This window comes from Lissotriton helveticus, chromosome 4_2 (assembly GCF_964261635.1).
Source record: "Lissotriton helveticus chromosome 4_2, aLisHel1.1, whole genome shotgun sequence".
NCBI lineage: Eukaryota > Metazoa > Chordata > Amphibia > Caudata > Salamandridae > Lissotriton > Lissotriton helveticus.
Genome location: NC_136064.1, coordinates 587,414 through 613,972, shown reverse-complemented (window position 1 = coordinate 613,972; position 26,559 = coordinate 587,414).

The following is a 26,559-nucleotide window of genomic DNA, read 5'->3' as shown; positions in this document are numbered from 1 at the left end:
CATCTCTCCTTATGTACTCTCGCACATTTAATTGTTTTATAGTGCTATTTGTCCCATTATAGACTATCCGTGGCTTTACATCATAAACATATTATAAAGAGACAACAAGTGATGCAAGTGTATAGATCAATGTACAAGACATATTACTTAAGACAATAAAGACAACAAGGTGAAGGAGTCACATGTCATCCATACTGGTAGGCATTACAAATAAAGAGTGCTTGGCTCAGAGTAATGAAGGGGTAGACTTACTAGGTTTTCACACAGCGCAGTAACCAAAGTTCCTGTGCTGCGTTGCATGAAAAGGAGAGAGCACACTATAGTGCAAGGGCGTGTGTTTGATGTCAGGCATAGGTTTTAAACTGGACCAGTACCCTTCCAGCACAAAATCCTATCCCTTGACAAAGTTGGAAAGGGTTGAAGAAAATAAATCTTTTCTCCAAATTTACACTTGTTTCCAGGAGGCGTAATTTTTAATACAAATCCCTTTCTACGAAAGTTAGTAGAACAAGAGTAGCGTCCTTGGGTGGGTGCATGGAAATGCCCATGTTCCACCCATGCCTCTTTGATGAAAAGTAGAGCAAAGTGCTACTTTATGTTACCCAAGAGCTACTGTCCAATGTAATTCAGGATTTGCACTGGAAAATAAGCCCTACGACAAAATTTGCACCAGGTTTGCATCAATTTTCAGATACAAACCAGGCACAACATGTTAGTAAATCCGCCCTATAAACTCAGGTTTTGAAAGGTAACACAAAGATTGCGGTTTTCATCCTAATGACATTTTTTACTACCCCAAAAAACCCTTTTTCAGCAACCTTAGAATAGCGAAACATTGAGGGGAAAACAATAAGCTTGTAAACTTCTTGCCTTGCCTTTCTACTTGTGTGCAGCGCTTTGAAGCCAGTTCACAGCTCAAGTGAGCTATCCACATAAAATATAAATCTGTGATCTGCATGTCATATGTTGTGCTTTGCAGTGGGAACACTCACCCTCTATGACCCTTTATCATGAGTCAAAATTGTGACTAGACAAATCACAGATCTCTTATTAAGTGCTTTAACTACCAGAGTCATGCTGCTTTTATTATCCCATGAAAAATGCAGGGCTGCTTTTTCCCCGCCTCCGCATGTCATGCAAAGGGCGCCCCCTCGACCTTGGGGCCCAGTGACCCGCACTGCCCTACGGGAACGTTTGCGTGCTAGTTTCCATTACAGATGAATTGGGTGCTACCCTGGTGGCTGTCTTTTTTATATGGAAATCGCCATTTATGTTTTAGTCTGTTTTCTAAAGCACTATTGCACACACTGGGTAGATGTCCCATGTCCTTGAGCTCTTGTGATAGATAAGTGATCTACAATTAAGAATCATGGGGCTTATTCACATAAACAGGTTATGGGAAGCACTACTACAGGAGTACTCTTTCAAGTTCTCCTACATGCCTTAGTAAATTGGTCCCTAACTGTCCTGTGATGTATTCCTATAGGTACTGTATCGATTCCCCTATTCCTGACCCTGGTCTGGTTAATAATTAACTAGCAGCCATCTAACGGTGCAAAAACCGTTATCTGATTAAGCCACACCACGGCACAGAAGCGCGTTATCTGATTAGGTCATAACGTATGCCATCTAATTAGACAAGCGATATTCCTCCAGCCCCTGATAAGGCATACGGAGTTCTCAAAACAAATCAAACCTACAGCGACCTGGGAAATTCCCATAGCCATTGTTTTGATTTCACCGAGAACTTCAGCAAAAGAATGTGCGAACGAGCCCGTTCATATGACATCCTTATTGACGTATATATGTCCATCCTTACGTCAATCTCGGCACCTTTCAGGTATAAATATTACCGACATTGCCTTAAGCAAACACATGCGGTGGTGACGAGATCGGAGCAGCGAGACGTGCTGAGGAGCCCAGCAGAGAGCGAAGCCCACAGACGCTGCCCCGCCTTCCTGACGCGCTGAGAACGAGACGCTGCCTTTCTCCTGCCGAGAAATCCAGCTCCGGCGCTTCCAAGCAGCCCTCGCAGGCAGCTGGAATATCAAGACCTGGGATAAGAGATACCAGCCCTCCATCATTCTAGATCTCAGGTACAGAACTGAATAACCCCTTGCAGAGAATTCTCGAATCAGTCCCTTGGCAAAACAAACTTAACTTAAACTGCTACTTATCTACTCCCGCCCACGTATTAGGCTTAGGTCAGGTACACTGGGGTAGGCGTGGTTAGAAGCACCAGTTGAGTACGATTAGTCAAATGTATATATGTATGTATCTATTTTATCCATTTTAAAGTATCATATGGCTCAGAAACCATATCAATGCTTTTACAGTATTATTTTATAATTCTGTCTCTACTGTATGCACTTTACTTAACTACAAGTATTGCAATAATAGCGATTCATTTCTCTTGTATGAGAAAAGAGACTGATCAATAAATAACATCTTTTATTGAACCACGCCCATCTCTTATTTCTCTACAAACTGGTGAAACTAAGAATGCACGTACTGACTGAGTAAAATAAGTTGTCTATTGTTTTCACACGACTCTAGAGATACACTCTTGATTAGGGGAGAGCAAAGTTGTCATGTTCTATGGTTGTCAGAAACTAAATCCCTTCTTGTCTATCCAGGGAGGTTAAAATCCTCCTTGCCTATTCGAGAAAGTTTCTAGTGAACTCTGAGCTAGCTGGCAAACACAAAACTTTAAGTCTAATATCGTCGGTAGAAGACCTAGTTAACCTCTGCCCTAGGTCTATACTATTGAAGATATTATTCCAATGCGCAGAGCCTATTGGGATAATAGGAACTACACTACATGGCGCCCAAACGTTTGGATAGGCGATAAAACTAACGCAAGACATTAGAGTAACTCAGTCGTGCTTTTTCACACAGACCCCTTTCTTCCCATAATACTCCAAAGACGTCTGGAGTGGGTGAAAGGTCATATCCGCCAAACCTCGCAGGAGGAGACTCCTATGTATGGTTCTTGGTTTATTCAACGTTGAAGGATACACTGTTCCAAAATATTGTGCATCTAATCTTTATATTCCGTGGAAACTTGATCTGCAAACAAACAGAATAACCTTCATGTCAGTAAAATGTCAGACACTGAAGAAGAAAGAGAGACAGCTAGACTAGCAGCTGAACTAATAGCAGCAGACAATACTCTGCTGGCAAATGACCCAGATGCAATACTCATCCCGGTCAACATAAGGAAATCTATAACTTTAAAACTTATAGAAAATGGACTGACACCAAGAGGTGGTACAGTCATATTCGTAATTGAGGCACACGAATATCGGCAGACAGAGGTATTCTATTCATGGATAAACTTTCCAGCAGCAAACGCTGTAACAAAGGACTTCCACTATTACAAAATAGAGGAACCTCCTAGTGAGTACACTCCTTTCGAGGAGGTGGAAATACCACTCAAATTCCAAGAGCATCTGCTCTTGTTTAATGGCGCCCTAAAACATAATAATCACATCACCAGGCTCGGTCCACTAGGTAGACCAGGAGCAACGTGGCCGGTCCTAGCCGGATACACACCACATCCAGACATTGAAGAAATGCCTGCACCAGAACTTTTAGCACAGCTAAAACAATTAATAAAAATACATAGACAATTAGTCCAATATGTAATGCGGACTTCAACAATCCAACCAGCAATTAAAATTCCACAGCTGACCAGTCATCAGGGGAACACAAATAAAATTACACCACAGAACATACAGTCCTGTCTAGGTAAGGTACCCGCAAAACGGGAACAAATTCCTTTCTGGCTAGCACAAAAAATAACTCAAATAGAGGCGGTGTTTCCAGATACCACCCCTGTTGAGAAACATAGGATTCTGACTATCTGTCTTCCAATGGGAATCACACCACATGTGGAGGATTGTGACACTTGGGGAACAGTCTTTGCTTCCATTTACACAAAAACACATGGTGTACCATCCATGTCAGTAATACCAGATGTGCTAAAACAGATTCAAGATGAATACGGTCCAGAACCCGCTTTAACTCTCGGTATGAAACTACTGAAAGACTTCAAGCAGGTCTCTGCAATATTATTAGCCAACATAAAGGGAGAAGCAGCAAATGTGGCGATTCGCCAGAGGTTAAAAGAGACAAATATAGCAGACCAACCATCGGAAATTGCCAGAATCATAGAAAAATCCTATGAAGAACTAGGAAGAGATAGTTTGGGTGGAATACCAGTGAAACCCCAACTAGTTGAAAGTCCTGAAAAAGTATTTATAAAAAATAATTTAAACACTCAAAAAAAGAGCTGGGATGGAAATAAGCAATCCAATCCTAAAGAAAAAAGATTCCAGTCCAGAGGAAGGTTTCCTTGGTGGAGAGAAAGATCTCCCGACCAAGGACGCAAGTCTCCCCAACGGGAGCCCTCTGTGAAAAAATACAACCTTAGAAATAGGGATAATATAAAGAAACCTGATAGATATCAAGATATTGATACACGTCCCTCTCAATCTTTTCAGACTTCCTCGCAGAAATCGGAAAGAAGAGGACGATCAGAACAAAGGGAAGAGCACGTCAAGTCCAAAGACAAAGAACCTGCTCATCTGAATAAAAAATTACAATTTCCAAAAAAGAAGGTAGCCAGTATTAAAGTAATTAACAATGCCGAGAATACTGAGGACACAGCTGAAAAACGGAGAATGGGCTCAGACAATGCTAGACAGCGCAGCAGAAGTGAGCATAGCTCGCAAAGTCCTTATGAATCATCTGGAGACAGTGGACACGAATGAATACATTCAGGCGGAAACTGCAGATACCAGAGTTAGCAAACCTCATAAAATATATGAAATAACATTGCGTATAGAGGGGGATAAGACTAGAAAAATAAGGGGACTATTTTGGGATAATCTGTCCAAGGGCTATGACATCCTTCTAGCTGAACAAGACTGGCCTCCAGAGTTTGTCAGGGAGTGCCCACATGGCGAAGAAATAATTATGCCTGCCTTCTCAAACCATATTCCAATTCATAAAAAATATACACTTGCAAGAAAGTGGGCAGAAGCTCAAGCCTTATATAAAAATCATGTGGGATGGGATGAGGACTCTCCTCCTCACAAAATCCAGTTAAAATCACAACCAACTGCACAGAGGCAGTACCCGATTAAGCAAGAAGCTAAAAAACAGGTAAAAGAAATCCTAGATCAACTTGAATACCAGGGGGTAATTGAAACATGCACCTCACAAATGAACAACCCTTTGTTTCCTGTCTCCAAGCCAGACAATTCATATCGTCTTGTTTTGGACTACAGACACCTTAACTCATGTTGCAAAATATTTGCAGTACAAAACTCGCACAGTGCTGCACTAATGAATAACATAGTGCGCAAAAAATACAAAACAACCTTAGACATTTCTAATGGTTTCTTTTGTCAAAATATAGCACCAGAGAGCAGATATTTGACGGCGTTCTCAATAAATGGCACGCAAAAGAATTTCTGTCGTTTGCCCCAGGGGTTCAAGAACAGCCCAGGGTTATTCTCAGCGAGGGTAACAGAGTTACTACAAACCTATGATGACGAGGCATTATCTTATGTCGACGACATCTATCTAACAGACGATGACTTGGATACTCACTTGAAGAGAGTGAACACCATAATACTTGGGTTCGCAGCAGAGGGTTACAAATTCAACTTTAAAAAGTCAAGAATTGCCCATCTAACAGTCCTGTTTTTAGGATATGAACTATCAAGTGAAGGCAAAAGCTTGGCTGACAATTTCCTAGAGAAATGTGCTGTAATCCAAGCACCCAGAACACTAAAAAACCTACAATCAATTCTAGGCTTCCTGAATTTCGGAAGAACTTATATTATAAATTATGCAGAAAGGGTCAAACCCCTTTATGATCTAATAAAACCAGATTTTAAAAGAATCAATTGGACTCAAAAACACACAGAAATGTTGAGATCTTTACAAACAGACATGTTAATTAAAACAAAATTACAAACACGTGACAACACACGCAACCTTGTGATTCGAGTCATCCCAGGAAGATGCGGATTCACATACCTGACCTCTAATGAGGGAGAGAAGGTACCAATAGCATACAAATCACATTTGTACACAGAAGCTGAAAAAAGGTTCAGCATTAAGGAAAACATTGTTCATGCGGTTCAAACAGCTGTAGAAAAAGAAAAATACCAAGCAGACGGTAGACAGGTTACAGTCAGAACAGCAGAATCAGCTTTTGAGGCATTAACAACACCATGTAATTTACCGACAACTGCAGTAAATCCAGAATGGATACAATGGGTAAATTCTGTTGCTACAGACAAAGTAAAATACTATTTTGACCCGGAAATGAAAGAATTAAAATATCTAGAATATGAGAAAGAATACCCTCTGCCAATCGACATTCTGCCTTTACGACAGTACGCCTGTGTAATACATACAGACGGGCATGCTCAACCCTCAGTTTGGGGAGAGCTGGCTTACAAGGCCACATGCGAAATTGTAAAAGAAGTGTGGCGCGGAGGTAAATTAAGACCTCTACTTACAAAAACACACTCAGTGGAAAATAATTCAGAACAACAAACTGAAATAATAGCGTTAAAAATGGCGCTAGATAATGCCGATCGCGAATTCCCGACACTTATTGTGTGCGATTCGTATTACTGCGTCAAATCATACAATAACGATTTACAGAAATGGATTCAAAATGGTTACAAAGATGACACAGGTGCAACAATAAAGCAAAAAGTGCTTTGGGAACAAGTAGTTCTTTTACAGAAAGAACTACCAAAAACTCACGTGATACATTCACTGAGTCATCAGCGTGATGGCGTTCACGTTGCAGGGAATTCATTGGCTGAGACAGCCACAGCGGTAGCAACTAAACCGGCTTCCGTAGCTACAAAAAAGCGTACAGTAAAACACATTGACGGTGAAACTGTGCTGGCGGTGAAAACGTCATCAAAAGGCGACTGCTCGGCGCTACCGATCAATTATCCACTCAATTATACATACATAATCGATGCAAACTCAGTCCCTTTTGCTCGAATCCCTGGAGTGGGGGATAGAGTGATTCCAAACACGAACAGGAGAGGCTTGTTAATAGCAGACGCACATATGGGTGAGGGTCTCAGACACCTTAAGCTAAAAGATTCTCTGGAAGAATTACAATCAGTGTACTGGTGGCCAGGCATGTTTTTTGCAATTGCCGCCCTAAGTGCGCTGGGGATGCCCAGACGTGGGTCCCAGGCACTCCACACCACTTGGAGTCAAGCTAGCCGGGCTGAAGAGAGGTGTTACCTTGAAACCGGTCCGGTCCTCGGATGCTTGATTCCGGTCTGGGAAAGATATGGCTGTTGTAGTTCGGACTGGACTGTTCCCATGGGGCAACAGGGTCAGAGCTGATTTGCATAAAGCCATTATCTGACCCAGGGTGGTGTGGAGTGCAAAAAAACGATGGATTTGGGCCCAGATCTTTTGACTGGGGGAGTGTGTGACATTGATCCACATTCAGTCCATCACTTGTTGTTTTTTGCAATTGCCGCCCTAAGTGCGCTGGGGATGCCCAGACGTGGGTCCCAGGCACTCCACACCACTTGGAGTCAAGCTAGCCGGGCTGAAGAGAGGTGTTACCTCGAAACCGGTCCGGTCCTCGGATGCTTGATTCCGGTCTGGGAAAGATATGGCTGTTGTAGTTCGGACTGGACTGTTCCCATGGGGCAACAGGGTCAGAGCTGATTTGCATAAAGCCATTATCTGACCCAGGGTGGTGTGGAGTGCAAAAAAACGATGGATTTGGGCCCAGATCTTTTGACTGGGGGAGTGTGTGACATTGATCCACATTCAGTCCATCACTTGTTGTTTTTTGCAATTGCCGCCCTAAGTGCGCTGGGGATGCCCAGACGTGGGTCCCAGGCACTCCACACCACTTGGAGTCAAGCTAGCCGGGCTGAAGAGAGGTGTTACCTCGAAACCGGTCCGGTCCTCGGATGCTTGATTCCGGTCTGGGAAAGATATGGCTGTTGTAGTTCGGACTGGACTGTTCCCATGGGGCAACAGGGTCAGAGCTGATTTGCATAAAGCCATTATCTGACCCAGGGTGGTGTGGAGTGCAAAAAAACGATGGATTTGGGCCCAGATCTTTTGACTGGGGGAGTGTGTGACATTGATCCACATTCAGTCCATCACTTGTTGTTTTTTGCAATTGCCGCCCTAAGTGCGCTGGGGATGCCCAGACGTGGGTCCCAGGCACTCCACACCACTTGGAGTCAAGCTAGCCGGGCTGAAGAGAGGTGTTACCTCGAAACCGGTCCGGTCCTCGGATGCTTGATTCCGGTCTGGGAAAGATATGGCTGTTGTAGTTCGGACTGGACTGTTCCCATGGGGCAACAGGGTCAGAGCTGATTTGCATAAAGCTATTATCTGACCCAGGGTGGTGTGGAGTGCAAAAAAACGATGGATTTGGGCCCAGATCTTTTGACTGGGGGAGTGTGTGACATTGATCCACATTCAGTCCATCACTTGTTGTTTTTTGCAATTGCCGCCCTAAGTGCGCTGGGGATGCCCAGACGTGGGTCCCAGGCACTCCACACCACTTGGAGTCAAGCTAGCCGGGCTGAAGAGAGGTGTTACCTCGAAACCGGTCCGGTCCTCGGATGCTTGATTCCGGTCTGGGAAAGATATGGCTGTTGTAGTTTGGACTGGACTGTTCCCATGGGGCAACAGGGTCAGAGCTGATTTGCATAAAGCCATTATCTGACCCAGGGTGGTGTGGAGTGCAAAAAAACGATGGATTTGGGCCCAGATCTTTTGACTGGGGGAGTGTGTGACATTGATCCACATTCAGTCCATCACTTGTTGTTTTTTGCAATTGCCGCCCTAAGTGCGCTGGGGATGCCCAGACGTGGGTCCCAGGCACTCCACACCACTTGGAGTCAAGCTAGCCGGGCTGAAGAGAGGTGTTACCTCGAAACCGGTCCGGTCCTCGGATGCTTGATTCCGGTCTGGGAAAGATATGGCTGTTGTAGTTCGGACTGGACTGTTCCCATGGGGCAACAGGGTCAGAGCTGATTTGCATAAAGCCATTATCTGACCCAGGGTGGTGTGGAGTGCAAAAAAACGATGGATTTGGGCCCAGATCTTTTGACTGGGGGAGTGTGTGACATTGATCCACATTCAGTCCATCACTTGTTGTTTTTTGCAATTGCCGCCCTAAGTGCGCTGGGGATGCCCAGACGTGGGTCCCAGGCACTCCACACCACTTGGAGTCAAGCTAGCCGGGCTGAAGAGAGGTGTTACCTCGAAACCGGTCCGGTCCTCGGATGCTTGATTCCGGTCTGGGAAAGATATGGCTGTTGTAGTTCGGACTGGACTGTTCCCATGGGGCAACAGGGTCAGAGCTGATTTGCATAAAGCCATTATCTGACCCAGGGTGGTGTGGAGTGCAAAAAAACGATGGATTTGGGCCCAGATCTTTTGACTGGGGGAGTGTGTGACATTGATCCACATTCAGTCCATCACTTGTTGTTTTTTGCAATTGCCGCCCTAAGTGCGCTGGGGATGCCCAGACGTGGGTCCCAGGCACTCCACACCACTTGGAGTCAAGCTAGCCGGGCTGAAGAGAGGTGTTACCTCGAAACCGGTCCGGTCCTCGGATGCTTGATTCCGGTCTGGGAAAGATATGGCTGTTGTAGTTCGGACTGGACTGTTCCCATGGGGCAACAGGGTCAGAGCTGATTTGCATAAAGCCATTATCTGACCCAGGGTGGTGTGGAGTGCAAAAAAACGATGGATTTGGGCCCAGATCTTTTGACTGGGGGAGTGTGTGACATTGATCCACATTCAGTCCATCACTTGTTGTTTTTTGCAATTGCCGCCCTAAGTGCGCTGGGGATGCCCAGACGTGGGTCCCAGGCACTCCACACCACTTGGAGTCAAGCTAGCCGGGCTGAAGAGAGGTGTTACCTCGAAACCGGTTTGGTCCTCGGATGCTTGATTCCGGTCTGGGAAAGATATGGCTGTTGTAGTTCGGACTGGACTGTTCCCATGGGGCAACAGGGTCAGAGCTGATTTGCATAAAGCCATTATCTGACCCAGGGTGGTGTGGAGTGCAAAAAAACGATGGATTTGGGCCCAGATCTTTTGACTGGGGGAGTGTGTGACATTGATCCACATTCAGTCCATCACTTGTTGTTTTTTGCAATTGCCGCCCTAAGTGCGCTGGGGATGCCCAGACGTGGGTCCCAGGCACTCCACACCACTTGGAGTCAAGCTAGCCGGGCTGAAGAGAGGTGTTACCTCGAAACCGGTCCGGTCCTCGGATGCTTGATTCCGGTCTGGGAAAGATATGGCTGTTGTAGTTCGGACTGGACTGTTCCCATGGGGCAACAGGGTCAGAGCTGATTTGCATAACGCCATTATCTGACCCAGGGTGGTGTGGAGTGCAAAAAAACGATGGATTTGGGCCCAGATCTTTTGACTGGGGGAGTGTGTGACATTGATCCACATTCAGTCCATCACTTGTTGTTTTTTGCAATTGCCGCCCTAAGTGCGCTGGGGATGCCCAGACGTGGGTCCCAGGCACTCCACACCACTTGGAGTCAAGCTAGCCGGGCTGAAGAGAGGTGTTACCTCGAAACCGGTCCGGTCCTCGGATGCTTGATTCCGGTCTGGGAAAGATATGGCTGTTGTAGTTCGGACTGGACTGTTCCCATGGGGCAACAGGGTCAGAGCTGATTTGCATAACGCCATTATCTGACCCAGGGTGGTGTGGAGTGCAAAAAAACGATGGATTTGGGCCCAGATCTTTTGACTGGGGGAGTGTGTGACATTGATCCACATTCAGTCCATCACTTGTTGTTTTTTGCAGGCATGAGCCTGCATCATCACATTTTTGTAAAAAACTGCCCAGACTGCAATAGAGATCGCAGTGGCGAGCGGGGAGGACTATTGCCATGGCATTTCACTCCAGATGAACAACAACAATAAGAAAGCCCCCATCATGAAAAAAAAAAAAAAAAAGCGTTATATTAACATAAAAAGACTAATTTTCACTTATAATGTAGACCCCAGCGCTCGGCTGACGTCTGGACTGTTATAAAAGGATTTGCGAGTCTATAATGGCATATACGCTAGGAGCATGCTACGTTTTGACTAATGTATTCCTTTTAGCCTTCAAGCTTATGGGGAAGCATGGCCAAATGAGCATATCATAGCGGGACTCTTCTCACTTCCTTCCTGAGGGATACGGGATGGTGTAAAGAAAAAACCAAGACATAAAGCAATCTATAACGGAAAAGGTATTAGGTTCGGGTGCTGGGTGGGTCAAACATCTAATAAGTGTCCAACGTAGTCTAAATAACCTGCCAAGGAATTCTCTGAAAGGGTTCAGTCCGTACGAACTATTGTTCGGGACTAGAATGATGATCCAAGATCTTGATAGTCAGACTTCAGTGGTTAAAGACAAAAGCTTTGATATCAAAGATCGTTTGGCTATTTTACAGGACTTAAATGAAACAAGAAAAGACCTGAGCAACATAAAACTGAAACAACAGCCAACAACCACTGAAGAGAAACCACCTGTCCCAGCAAGGCCTGTCTGGATTCCAAAAGTCGGGGATCTAGTCAGAGAGAAGATCGCGGTAAAGAAGGAATTTGGGCCTTCTTACAGAAAAGCAGTTCCTGTCTTGTCTGTCAACGGGACAAGATCAGTAGTACTACCGCCCCTTGCTGGTAAAAAGGAGAACCGAGTTGTATCCATCGACCTGGTTAAACCACAATCATGTGGCCGATAACAAACAGTAGGCCAAGTGGACTCCCAAGAAGTAGCAGAACACCAATGTTTGCTACGAATACAGAGGCTCAAACTGGAAGGCTGATCACATTTGGAAAATCTACAGTGAATCAACAAGGACTATGCAACAAAGCAATGGAACTTGAACCTCTTAAAACCCAAATTAAAACTTTTCATCAAGAAACAACAACCTATGATGATGTCACTGCAGACTTTGCTAATGAAACAAAGCAAAATCCAAAAACAATTGGAACAATTGACAGAACAGCATCCGGCTACTTCATCAACTTCGATGATTCATCTGAAGACCTGAGTGAAGCAAAGAAACAGCCATCAACAAAAACTTTTAAAGACAAAGCTAAGGAACTTTTTCAACAGCTGAAAGAAACCTATCTGATCTCTCCATGGATTGAATTTTGGGTGCCCTTCGGTGCATTTATCCTCATTCTTTGGCTCATCTTAGTACTATGTTTGGGACATTTCATTGAAGGGAAATATGCTAAAATGGACACAGCAAGCCAGAAAATCAACTTGGTCCTTAAACCACACACATCTTCACACATCGAGAAAAGAGAACTTTCTTCAGTAAACTTCACAGCCAATCCTATACCAGGCGGTGTAGCATGGGACAAAACTGATTATGAAATCTATGGTCCGGTTGAAATCCTGAAGTATCCACACCAATTCAAGATCTCATTGAGTGACTTTGTAAAACCAAGCTCATTTGCGGATGATTGGGACTTTGAAAGTATTAATGATATGATGTCTGATCTTGTGATGTCTGCTAAATTTACAGAACATGATTATTTGCAGGGTTCGTCTAATTATGATCAGATGTTCTGCTACAACCATTATGGTAACCATTATCTACATAAATCTGCTCAACCTAGAAATGTTTTAAATTATAACCAATGGGAACATTGTGCTACACCTCCAAAAGATAGCTCGAAAACATTTTATGATAAATATTCATACTTTTCAGGGTTTAACACAAGTAATGCAGAAACATTTTATTTCAAATTGTCAAATAAGACAGGTATGAAGACCATGCTTACAAACACAAAATTGATATATTCCGATTCATTCTTTGAACAAATTAATACATTTGGGTTTGATTTCTGGAACAATAATATTGAAACAAAAACTGTTTGGGGTACAAGAGATTGGCAAGTACAAGGTATAGAATCATTGTTTAGAGCCTGCATGATCCCAGAACAAATTATATTTTTGAACGACACTATTCAACAAACTACCTGTCTTGGCTTAGCCAAAATCAAAGATTTGAACAAACCGTCTATTCCAAAGCCAACAGTGAACAGTAATAGCTCTATAGATGTTGAGATAGACGTAAACCATATATTAAACCAAAACAGAACACATCCTGAATGGAAAAAATGGTTGATCTGGCCCACAGATACAAATAACTGTCAAGACAGATTCCTGAACAAAGAACAGGGGTTCACATTGACTAGGCCAGACCCTAGATATTCCCAAAGACAACATCCAGGGATAGTAACCACCTACAGCGTGGGCAAGCTATGCCTTCAATGGCTACTAAGCGTCCACACTGGCTGAAATTAAGCAACACCTAACTTTACTTACAGAAGGTGCTGACTTGCGTGATTTCATATTGGGACCACGCAAACAGCGTCAAAAACGTTTCATAGCGGCCTCTATATATGCAGCTTATAACGAAGTCTGGAAAGTAACTCAAATTGAGACAGCAGAAAAAATACGGGAAATTGACCGTATTAATTTGGAAAAATCACTTTCTGTGGTGGACAATGGGTTAATGACTCTGTCTTCCAGAATATATTCTCTGGACAGCATTGTGTCTTCAGCAATCGATATAATATCGCAAGACTTACTGATGTTACAACACGGTCAGTCCCAATTGCGTTCTATTGTACAGCTTGGCTGGACGTTACAAAATTTGCGTTCTGGCTATGTGCCTTGGCGTTTAATCAACACAACGTCATTATTTAATATCTTTAACCTCACTGATAAACAAATCAGTTTGGCACAGAAGGGTGCTGACTATACAATTCTGAGCATTGAAAAACTTGAGAGATTACCATTGACAATGTCAGAACGACCTGTCATTGAATGGATAATACATGGAATAATAAATATTCCGATAACTACTTTCCAGTTTCAATTCTGCCAAAAATATATACAGGCAGGCCAGTATGAAAGGTTGGGTAAAGGATACATTAAGTCAATATGGAACTTGCCCTATACACACGAATGTGTCAGCAATAAAGGCCAGAAAGTGTTTCTCAGTGGCGATAATTGTGCAAGATCACTAAGCGGTACACTTCTGTGTCAGGGTATTAGTTTGCACGGAGCCTGTGAAGGGACTTCAAATAACCTTTCATGTTACCAGCTAGGCACACCTGCAACACTAATAGAACCATTCTTTAGGAGACTCTCGAACGGGAGTTACATTCTAATAGTAGATCGCAGATGTTGTAGTTTGCTGCCCGGAAAACCTTATCTCATAACTGTGACTAGGAAGGTCATGTGCTGTGAACATGTATTGTTCCCCAGCGAGTCTGCAGACAGGGAGGCAAGGTTATGGCCCGATTTGAAAATTGCTTCTATTCGAATAGATACTTTAAGCAGAACGAAGACTGTGCTCCTACAGACGCCGACCAGGCTCACGTCATCAAAAGAAACGTATGATCTCCAAGTTGCAACGACAACAGAAGAGATTCATTCATTATTATCAACTAATTCCCCCATACATTTCGCAGAAATACTGAACGAAATCTTAAATATTTCTGATACCACTGGTATCTCCAGTGTATTTAAAGCAGTGTTTTTGGGTGCTTTAACTCCATTCAAAGCCATCCTGGGTATTTTTCCAGACTTTGTCCATTCCATTTTTGGCGGACTTCCTCTCCTTTTAGGACTAGTAGCGGGTATTCTATTTTTGATCCTGTTATTTCGCTATGGCAAACCATGTCACAGACAAAAACACCTGCGACAAGGGAAGAAATGATCCTAGCCATTGGCTACCGGGACCGGGTAACTAAAATCCTTGGACTATCCCGGGTCAGAGACCTGAACATGACTTGGTTTCTTTCATTTAGACCAATGTGGCAAAGTTGTGTTATGCCTGTATTAAGGTGCTTGCTATGCGGCGAAGAATGCGTGTTGGACACCTGTCTGGCACTACAATCGGATGTGCCAATGGACGCAGATACCTTGTTGGGTCCGGTAACGGCTCATGCATTGTGCTGTCCCCAGCGGCTACCAATCCTGATGACGGCATTCGTGGAGTCTTCACCACTACGATTGAGGGGTAGTGAAGTACAAGATGAAAGCAGCATCGATCAGGTACGACCTTCAGTCAGCTATGCTGATCCAAACATCAATGGAGGCAATCATGCTCAGGCTCATGAATGCATGGTAACAACCTTTTCCGAATTAGTAGAACTTACGCAAGAAGCTGCTGACAGTTTTTTCAACAGTCTAAATGATATGATGTTTTCACCAGAGCAGCAGGAATAACTTGAGCAAACTAGCACTTGGAGTTCCCTACATGCTGAATTTGGCCTTCAACTTTTTGAAGAAAAGCGATATGAAAAAAATTTTCTCATAATTTTTTTTTCAGACTGCAAGAACCTTTTTCCCCAAATTCCAAAATATTTACGATTTTTTGGGACACTTATCTTCTGCTTAAAGTAGACATTATTCTTAGAGAACTGAATTTCTATTTTTAGGTAGTCACGAGACATTCGCTATCCTCTAGCACTATTATACATAACTTTATGATTGTGATGAAATGGTCTCGCACTTTTTTTTTTCTGTATTAAGAGCCATTTCATGTGTGGTTTTCGCATTTATTCATGCTGAATTTAGAAATATGCGTTATATGTTTAGCATTATGTTTCAAAATTTTCAGGATACATATAAATGTATTTTGGGGTGGTACGGTATACACAAACGCTACTGATATTCACTATGCCTAGATTTGTAAATATGGACATAGTCTACGTGGAGTGGGTGTGATGTATTCCTATAGGTACTGTATCGATTCCCCTATTCCTGACCCTGGTCTGGTTAATAATTAACTAGCAGCCATCTAACGGTGCAAAAACCGTTATCTGATTAAGCCACACCACGGCACAGAAGCGCGTTATCTGATTAGGTCATAACGCATGCCATCTAATTAGACAAGCGATATTCCTCCAGCCCCTGATAAGGCATACGGAGTTCTCAAAACAAATCAAACCTACAGCGACCTGGGAAATTCCCATAGCCATTGTTTTGATTTCACCGAAAACTTCAGCAAAAGAATGTGCGAACGAGCCCGTTCATATGACATCCTTATTGACGTATATATGTCCATCCTTATGTCAATCTCGGCACCTTTCAGGTATAAATATTACCGACATTGCCTTAAGCAAACACATGCGGTGGTGACGAGATCGGAGCAGCGAGACGTGCTGAGGAGCCCAGCAGAGAGCGAAGCCCACAGACGCTGCCCCGCCTTCCTGACGCACTGAGAACGAGACGCTGCCTTTCTCCTGCCGAGAAATCCAGCTCCGGCGCTTCCAAGCAGCCCTCGCAGGCAGCTGGAATATCAAGACCTGGGATAAGAGATACCAGCCCTCCATCATTCTAGATCTCAGGTACAGAACTGAATAACCCCTTGCAGAGAATTCTCGAATCAGTCCCTTGGCAAAACAAACTTAACTTAAACTGCTACTTATCTACTCCCGCCCACGTATTAGGCTTAGGTCAGGTACACTGGGGTAGGCGTGGTTAGAAGCACCAGTTGAGTACGATTAGTCAAATGTATATATGTATGTATCTATTTTATCCATTTTAAAGTATCATATGGCTCAGAAACCATATCAATGCTTTTACAGTATTATTTTATAATTCTGTCTCTACTGTATGCACTTTACTTAACTACAAGTATTGCAATAATAGCGATTCATTTCTCTTGTATGAGAAAAGAGACTGATCAATAAATAACATCTTTTATTGAACCACGCTCATCTCTTATTTCTCTACAAACTGGTGAAACTAAGAATGCACGTACTGACTGAGTAAAATAAGTTGTCTATTGTTTTCACACGACTCTAGAGATACACTCTTGATTAGGGGAGAGCAAAGTTGTCATGTTCTATGGTTGTCAGAAACTAAATCCCTTCTTGTCTATCCAGGGAGGTTAAAATCCTCCTTGCCTATTCGAGAACGTTTCTAGTGAACTCTGAGCTAGCTGGCAAACACAAAACTTTAAGTCTAATATCGTCGGTAGAAGACCTAGTTAACCTCTGCCCTAGGTCTATACTATTGAAGATATTATTCCAATGCGCAGAGCCTATTGGGATAATAGGAACTACACTACAGTCCAGCTCCCTATTAGAAAAAGTGCAATGAGGTCACACTCCTTTCCATTTGTACTAATTGTATATGAATATTCCCTCAATATTCCCATTGTTGATGTTTTGCTGCTATTTCCTGGGCGGAGTGCACAGAGTTCTGCTATGCGGAACTTTGCACAGTACAAAAAAACCTCTGCAAGTGGCGGAGTGCGTTAGATAAATGCTGTTCGCAGTGATTTTCAGTGCCAGGTGCTTGTCCACACTGTGCGATCATTGTGAACGGCACCATGCACAGCGTAAGCGGGCGCTGCTTCCTTTCTGCCGCTCGAGTAGATTTTTACTCAAACTGCAGCTTTTTCAACACGAACGGACAGTTTCTCAATGCGAGCAGTCGTGAGCATACGCGACCACTCGCAATGAGAAATCTGACCGCCCACGTTTAGAAATCTCGCCAGGAGTTTGGTTTTCCATGCTCGGCCTCGTCAACTTGATGTTGACGATCACTAACGAGGAAAAATCTCGCCGGGAGGTGGATTTTCCTCGCTTGCGCTTGCCAACTTGACTGTGATGAACGTGAGCAGAGTTTTTTGCAACTCTGTGAGCTCTGCAGAAATGCGGAGTGCGGAAAACTCTGTAAACTCGATGAGCGGAGAGGCATTCATTGCCCAGAATTATGTAAGAGTACAAAAAAGGGTATTTCTGGAGTTCTACTTTACGTACTCCATTAATCCATTGTGAATAGGCCCATACATGCCGGTTAGTGATACGTTTAATGATTGTGTAATAACTGAAAGGATGCCCCAGTTATGGACAAAAGCTGCTTAGATCCTCTCTGGTAATTAAAGTCATGCACTCAATGGACAGCCATCTAATTTTCCTCTTGGTTTCTCTATATTCTCAATATTTTTTCTGCCAACTGCATTGAATGTATGTTGTGACCAGAAAACTAGCTTCTGTTTTGCATGGAAGCAAAATTCCAGACTCTGATTGTTTCGGGGGGCACCCAAATAACCCCATGTACAGCTATGAGGAGGGTTGCTATATATAATGAGATGCACACAAGTTGCTATGGTGTACGATTGTGAGCTGCAACTGGTATGTATGTATGCTTTATGTAGCATGGGTCATTCAGGTTGGATTAATGATTAGCTTTAGTGAGTACATGTTAATTATTCATTTATTTTAATCGGCTGTGTTACCTTTGTAATTTGAATTTGTTATCCCTTCTGTAAGTTTGAGGGTGTGTTGTGTCTTGTGCTCGGTGTCTCTCAATATGCGGGTCTGGTTAGCTCTGTGGGATGTTATTCTTTGATCTGTGTGATTGGGGTTGGCTGTGGCACTTGATGGCAGACTCTGGGCTTTGAAGGTCTACAGTTTCTGGAGCAGTATCAGTACCTCTGAATATATATGAATAAAGAAGCTTATATAAAATTTCCACAAGGTCAAACCAAATACTTATTTCTCACCCAGGCTATGGGGTGGCTACCGGTTAGTGAGTGCTAAGCAGAGCCTTGGAACACAACACTTTTTGCTGTAGACAGTAAGTAAAGTCTGGACCGCCTCCTACCCCTGAGCATGTGAGGCCTGAGGTGCAGGCTGTGTAGCACACAGTGCAAGACTGGAGTCACCTGGGAAGGCTCAAGATAAAGGAACACATGGTGGACCCTCACTAGAAGCATGAGCCCTGAGGATGTGATGGAATTGAGGTAAAAGCCCTGAATGGCTTCCTTTCACAAAAGTGTGTGCTCGCTGTCTGGCTTTCGGTACCTAATACCAATCTTGGCAGCCCAAACAAGGTATCTCACATTCACTTCAGCTTCTCTATAAAGAATTCTGGCCAACTAAAGACCATTTAAACTTTAACCCAAGCACAACTCATGATTGGAGATGGGCCATGTCATCCAGTGATGGGGACAACTTGGCATCAAAGTCTAATCCTTAATGGAAAGTGCACAAGGTGTATGAGCGCTTTACAGTGATTACCACAGTAAAAAAATACAAAATATCCGATCGTTACAAGAGATTGTTAGATAAGGTCCAAATTTGCGCATTAACAGGTCATTACATAAGGCACAGAATTATAATTGTTCCTAGGGCATAGTATAAGTTGCGGCAGTGAATAAGTTGTCAACTGATAAGGACTAATAAAGAATGGAGGTAGTGCAGTTAAGCTCATGGCAATGGCCAGAGGCTTAGCCCTAGAGGTGAAAGATGATGTTTGCGTCAATCTGAGTCAGTCACGCACACGTTACGGGGCTGATCGACCCCATCAGATTGGGCGGAGGTGAGAATGAACAGGAAAAGGGAATGGCCTGAAGCCTGTCACGTTACTGTTGCTCAGCAGAGATTACCTTCAAAAAGGCACTTGACAGAGTTAGGGCATACCCTAAACCAGTGTTTCCCAAACTGGGGTCCGTGGACCCCCAGGGGTCCGTGACACATTCCCAGGGGGTCCTCAGGCAGCAGTTTTAAAAGCACTGAAAAGTTCCTTATAGAATTAGCAGTTTTCGAGCAACACTAAAAGTGTCAAGATAACACCAGTGATTAATGTACCTGCTGGAGAGAGATGAGAGTTTTGTCCAGTGGCAGGTTTGACTGATCTAATGTAGCACAGAGGGTTAATATACATGCTGCAAAGAACGTGTACCATGCATTTAAAAAAACAGTATTTTATGTGCATAGGTCGGTGGGTTTCTGCTTTTGTCACAGATATTCTTGTGTTACTCTGCAGCTCATAGGAGACAATCATAATCTCGCACAGTAACCTATAAACTGGCATCAAAGAGCTGCTCACACACTGCATGGTACAAGTTAGTAACTTATGTTTTTTTCCAAGTCTTTCATTATCCTGATGCTGCTAAAGGGGTTTATTTGGGTGGAAATAGATTTTTATTGTTAAAGTCAATGCTAACCACTGTGCTATGTTAGGGATCCTGAGTTTGTGCTTTTCCAGACCAAGCACTCTTTAAAAATGCCTACCGGTATGTATGACATGTGAATCCTACACCTTGTAGTCCCCTTTGCCTTATGTAACATATTCTCTACACTGATTTACACGTATGATTCATTGTCTCTATATTTGTGTGATGTAAAGTGCTCTGACATCCTATGATTGTACGAGAGAAGCTATAAAACAAATGAAATACATGTGACAGGTGCTATGGAGAAATGAGAGGCACTGTTGAAGTGTGATAGTAAGGGAATCATTGAAGAACCCCAACAAAGATTGTCGTATCCTGGTGCATAGTAAGGTCATCATTTACTATTCTTTAAAAGCTCATACAATTCAATATATAATGATAAATGTGTTGTAGAATGCAACTTTGTATCCTAAATTTTCTTGAGCCTCCCAAAGCCCCCTTTGTAGTGGTCGGGCTCACTCACTGCACCTGGTGTGCACTGTATGGGGACTGGTCTGAAAACATTTGCTAGGGCTGCTTTGGGTTTCCACTCTGGCATTGGCAGGAGCAGGAGCCTTGTACTGCAAAATAAAACTAACCATTTAAAAGTTAATCACGGAGATGCAGCCCAACCTTCCCCCCCAAAAATTCAGATTTTTGCAAACTCTTTCAATATAAAATACTAAAATTCTTAGTAATTCGAGTGTTTGTTTTGTGTGCACATTTGTGTTTATTTTTTTTTAATTACTCTTTTAATGTTTCAAATTTTAATCATATAAATTGCTGGGGGTCCCCGGCTACCAGTGGTGAGTCAATGAGGGTCCTCAGGAGTCAAAAGTTTGGGGACCACTGTCCTAAATGTCTCTTGAGTGCTGACCCACACAGGCAGGAATGCAGAGGTAAAAGGTGGGTTTGTGAGCTGCTATCTCTCCAATGGCTTCCCATTGAAGCTCGGGCCCAATTCAAAACCGCATGCATTACCCACAGGGCACTGTTCTCCTCTTCACCCTCCTGTCCAAACAAGAAACTAAAAATCTTTGGAGCTAGTTAGTAGGGATTCCATAAATCCCCAATCCCTGCTCCTGGAACCTCCACCTTCAGCCAAGAACAATACATGAGCCAGTCATTCTATGATAGTGCCACAAGAATCTGTAACTCCTTACCTCCCTCCCTCTACCTAACCACCTGCCTAGACACCTTCAAAAAGGACCTCAAGCTACTCCTATTTGACAGACACCTCGGTGAATCACCCTCGACCATACTCGGGTACTCATCCATCAGGATATTAGCTAGCTTAGTTTTGTGACCCCCAACATCTAAATCGATGCCTTAACTGTGTACGATCTTTGACCAACTGCTGTAATTGTCTCATGTGGTAACTCCTGCACATATTTTTCGATGTGAAAGTCCGAGTTTAATTATTGTAACTGGAACTCGCTGTAACCCATGTATCCTGCTACAGTTGTAAAGCGCTCTGATGCCTCCGGTCCATGTCAGCATCATATAAAACTGCTAAAAAAAGAAAAAAATGCGGGTACACCTATTAGTAGACCTGCTTATCATTCTTCCTCTGTGAAAAGGGGGGGGCGGATGCCTGTTTGGTCACTTTTACTGGACACTTTCAGTCCCATAGTTAAATAGGGTTGAGCAGGTGGAGTCCCTTTTTATAGTGGGTGTGACCTGCCTCCACTCTCTCAATAACACAACTACAAAAAGGAGTCAGGGACGAGATTCATTAGGGAGAGCCAATAACAAGCCCAAGGTGCGATGAGGTAGGATACCTCTAGAGGCTTGAGGGTATATAAGCAGACCTATCCTGTCAGTCCATGAGAAGCAAAGGGTCAGAAGTATCCTGACCCAGCCCATCTTTTGTTCACAGGAAACTTTGGAGCCGGAACCTAGGGAGCTTGCCAAGAGTCCCTCTTAAATTGCTTCTTCACACCTCCAGGCAGCTGAACAGATGGTTGCCTGGGACCCGAATAGAACTATGTAACAAAAATGTCCTTTGGAAATCTGCCAACTTCAGTCAAACTCTCTATGGAGGGTGTGGTTCTTAGAAAAGTAACACAATATATTGTGTGACTACAATAAATCAGTTCACGCTGTCTAAAAATGGATATTTATAAGCATGATCTTGTCCAAGCCTCACTACAAACCCTTTCCAGATTCTTGGACTCTGGATAAAACTAGACATAGAAGCAAATTCTTGGGATCCTCTAGCCTCATAAAAGAATTTCTGCAGGCCAGCAATTGGAGAGGAAGTGCATTCAGTAAGACATTTCCATGGTCTTTGATACAAATGATCACATGATGTTGAAGTACTGGATGGTAAATTTGCAAATGTTCTTCCCTATTGTGTTTGTAGTAAAATGTATTACTTCACAGTTATTGTCTCTTTTTGTGGCATGTATTATTACATATAGAATTATAGATGGTTAACTGTCACTAACGGGGATTTTATTCACCAAGGGGATCTGAGTGACATCAAATAGATAAGAGGCTGAAGCTCTGACTGACATCAAGTAGACAAGAGGCTGAAGCTCGAATTGTTTATGAGGTCACATAGAACCCAGAGGCGACTGTCATCCACAGTACTCACATTTTACCCACCTCTAATATTATATTTTATAAGGTCCCCTAAATCATCTGTCATTGTTAGTAACATATATGCTGGGGCATGGGAGTAACAAGGGAAGCATATACAACGTGTACTAAAAAATAGGTAAGAAAAATGTAGCCTCAGCACCCTCCCCCACTAAATTTGAACCTCCTTCCTTCGCACTAAGTGGAAAAATGGACCTTGTCACCTGCAACCCAGCTGCACCACCCTCTGGGCACAGCCAATCTCTTCCAGCCGAAAGCCACATTCTCCACTCTCAAATGGAGAGAAGGCAGTTGGAAGATGCACAATGCCGCCTGCACGCTCCTATCTCCCTCAAGTCGCATTTATACCACCTTTAAAGAAGAAGGGGAAGTGAGGGCTTCCCTGAGTGAAGTCACAACAGTGGTTAACCATGTTGGTTAACCACTGTTGTGACATCATTCAAGCATACAACCAGATTCCAATCTGGTGTTTGGTTCACACTACAGGCTACAGAAGCTCATCACTGCACACTTTGTCAAAATAAACCTTTGTATTGCTTTTTACACCAAGGGCTCATTTGTTTATTTGCATATTCAGTTTATTGGCAGTTTCTTTCTCCTACATCTAATTTCACAGAATACATTTAAAATACATCTAAAATAGTTGTACATTGCTTATGTGTACAATATAGAAGTCCTTCAAGTCCTTATTTGTATCATGTACTGCAAAATGTTTAATGCTTTTGAACTGCTGTAAAGAAGCTTTTAAATGAAAAAGAGAAATATTACAGATAATACAGTTTTATCTATTAAAAGTGCCAATAAGGCACTGCCCCCCTTTTCCTACCAAAGAGTCACGGTACACCGGGGGACTGTCCTGGCCCACAAACTGAGAGGGACTCGTTGTGAAACCAGGCTGGGTGTTGCACTAAGTTATAAGGTGCCCTGCAACACCTGAGTTGAGCCTCATTTCTCGGGCTGCTGAGTAGCCCCACATGGACTGCTGGTGTGGCCTGACAGTCAGTGTCAACAACACAGAGGTGGAGGGGTGAGCTCCCTTCACTTGCCTGCTTGTTTTGGTGGAGCCTGCCCACAGGTCCTGTCCCCAAGCAGTTGTGACTGATAGCTAAAGATAAAGACCCCAGGCCTCCCAGACAGAGGAAAATGGACAGATACACAAAGCTGATCGCCCTACCAGCCGAGGCAGAGGCAGAATGGTGGACCATGCCAGAAAAGGCAGCGCTGCTCTTGGCAATTCAGTCCTCCCAGGAGGCGCTGGAGGGAAGGATAGGAGAGGTGTATTCGGAGGTGTCCCTCCTGCGACAAGGCTTATGCAATGTGGCAGAAGGGGTTACAGCAAAGAAGACCTAGAACTGCAAATTGGAAGATACAGTCTAAGTGCTCCAGAGAGATGTGGCAGGTGTTCGGGTCATGGCCAAAGAAGTGGCCTGGAGACTGGAAGACACATAGAGTCGCTCACGGCGCAATAACTTGCACTTCGTGGGGTTCCCTGAAGAAGTTGAGGCTATAAACACGGTGGCATTCGTGGACAGATGGCTGAGAACAACCCCGGCCCCCGACGGGTTTTCCTCTTGTTTTATAATAGAACAGGCACACAGAGTGCTGAGCAGGAAGCCAAACCCCGGGTACCCTCCACGGCCTGTGATAGCAAGATTCTTGAACTTCCAAGATAGTGACATGATCCTGATAGAACGATTCAGAAAAGGGGGTGGTGATGAACAGAGTGTCTGAATTAAGCAGACCACTCTTACCCAGTCCAAACATCAGGGCTTGATCCATCACCGTTATTTAGCTCACTGCCCCATCCCAGCTCAGAACCTGGCTATATGCAAATTAATCTGTCCCTGGCCCAGTGCATCATGGGAACAGGGCAGACCAAACTACCAAGCCAATTCTTCACCAGAAAGGAGACAAGCTTCCGGGGACCGGTTTCTGGCATTTCAGCCGTCGTCGGCCCGGCTTGCTTGAATCCTGATGGAGCAGTGAGCAAGGAACTCATGTCTGAGTATACCCTGCCACACCTATAGTGGCCAAAAACGATTCAGAAAAGGGGGTGGTGATGAACAGAGTGTCTGAATTAAGCAGACCACTCTTACCCAGTCCAAAGATCAGGGCTTGATCCATCACCGTTATTTAGCTCACTGCCCCATCCCAGCTCAGAACCTGGCTATATGCAAATTAGTCTGTCCCTGGCCCAGTGCATCATGGGAACAGGGCAGACCAAACTACCAAGCCAATTCTTCACCAGAAAGGAGACAAGCTTCCGGGGACCGGTTTCTGGCATTTCAGCCGTCGTCGGCCCGGCTTGCTTGAATCCTGATGGAGCAGTGAGCAAGGGACTCATGTCTGAGTATACCCTGCCACACCTATAGTGGCCAAAAACGATTCAGAAAAGGGGGTGGTGATAAACAGAGTGTCTGAATTAAGCAGACCACTCTTACCCAGTCCAAAGATCAGGGCTTGATCCATCACCGTTATTTAGCTCACTGCCACATCCCAGCTCAGAACCTGGCAATATGCAAATTAGTCTGTCCCTGGCCCAGTGCATCATGGGAACAGGGCAGACCAAACTACCAAGCCAATTCTTCACCAGAAAGGAGACAAGCTTCCGGGGACAGGTTTCTGGCATTTCAGCCGTCGTCGGCCCGGCTTGCTTGAATCCTGATGGAGCAGTGAGCAAGGGACTCATGTCTGAGTATACCCTGCCACACCTATAGTGGCCAAAAACGATTCAGAAAAGGGGGTGGTGATGAACAGAGTGTCTGAATTAAGCAGACCACTCTTACCCAGTCCAAAGATCAGGGCTTGATCCATTACCGTTATTTAGCTCACTGCCCCATCCCAGCTCAGAACCTGGCTATATGCAAATTAGTCTGTCCCTGGCCCAGTGCATCATGGGAACAGGGCAGACCAAACTACCAAGCCAATTCTTCACCAGAAAGGAGACAAGCTTCCGGGGACCGGTTTCTGGCATTTCAGCCGTCATCGGCCCGGCTTGCTTGAATCCTGATGGAGCAGTGAGCAAGGGACTCATGTCTGAGTATACCCTGCCACACCTATAGTGGCCAAAAACGATTCAGAAAAGGGGGTGCTGATGAACAGAGTGTCTGAATTAAGCAGACCACTCTTACCCAGTCCAAAGATCAGGGCTTGATTCATCACTGTTATTTAGCTCACTGCCCCATCCCAGCTCAGAACCTGGCTATATGCAAATTAGTCTGTCCCTGGCCCAGTGCATCATGGGAACAGGGCAGACCAAACTACCAAGCCAATTCTTCACCAGAAAGGAGACAAGCTTCCGGGGACCGGTTTCTGGCATTTCAGCCGTCGTCGGCCCGGCTTGCTTGAATCCTGATGGAGCAGTGAGCAAGGGACTCATGTCTGAGTATACCCTGCCACACCTATAGTGGCCAAAAACGATTCAGAAAAGGGGGTGGTGATGAACAGAGTGTCTGAATTAAGCAGACCACTCTTACCCAGTCCAAAGATCAGGGCTTGATCCATCACCGTTATTTAGCTCACTGCCCCATCCCAGCTCAGAACCTGGCTATATGCAAATTAGTCTGTCCCTGGCCCAGTGCATCATGGGAACAGGGCAGACCAAACTACCAAGCCAATTCTTCACCAGAAAGGAGACAAGCTTCCGGGGACCGGTTTCTGGCATTTCAGCCGTCGTCGGCCCGGCTTGCTTGAATCCTGATGGAGCAGTGAGCAAGGGACTTATGTCTGAGTATATCCTGCCACACCTATAGTGGCCAAAAACGATTCAGAAAAGGGGGTGGTGATGAACAGAGTGTCTGAATTAAGCAGACCACTCTTACCCAGTCCAAAGATCAGGGCTTGATCCATCACCGTTATTTAGCTCACTGCCCCATCCCAGCTCAGAACCTGGCTATATGCAAATTAGTCTGTCCCTGGCCCAGTGCAT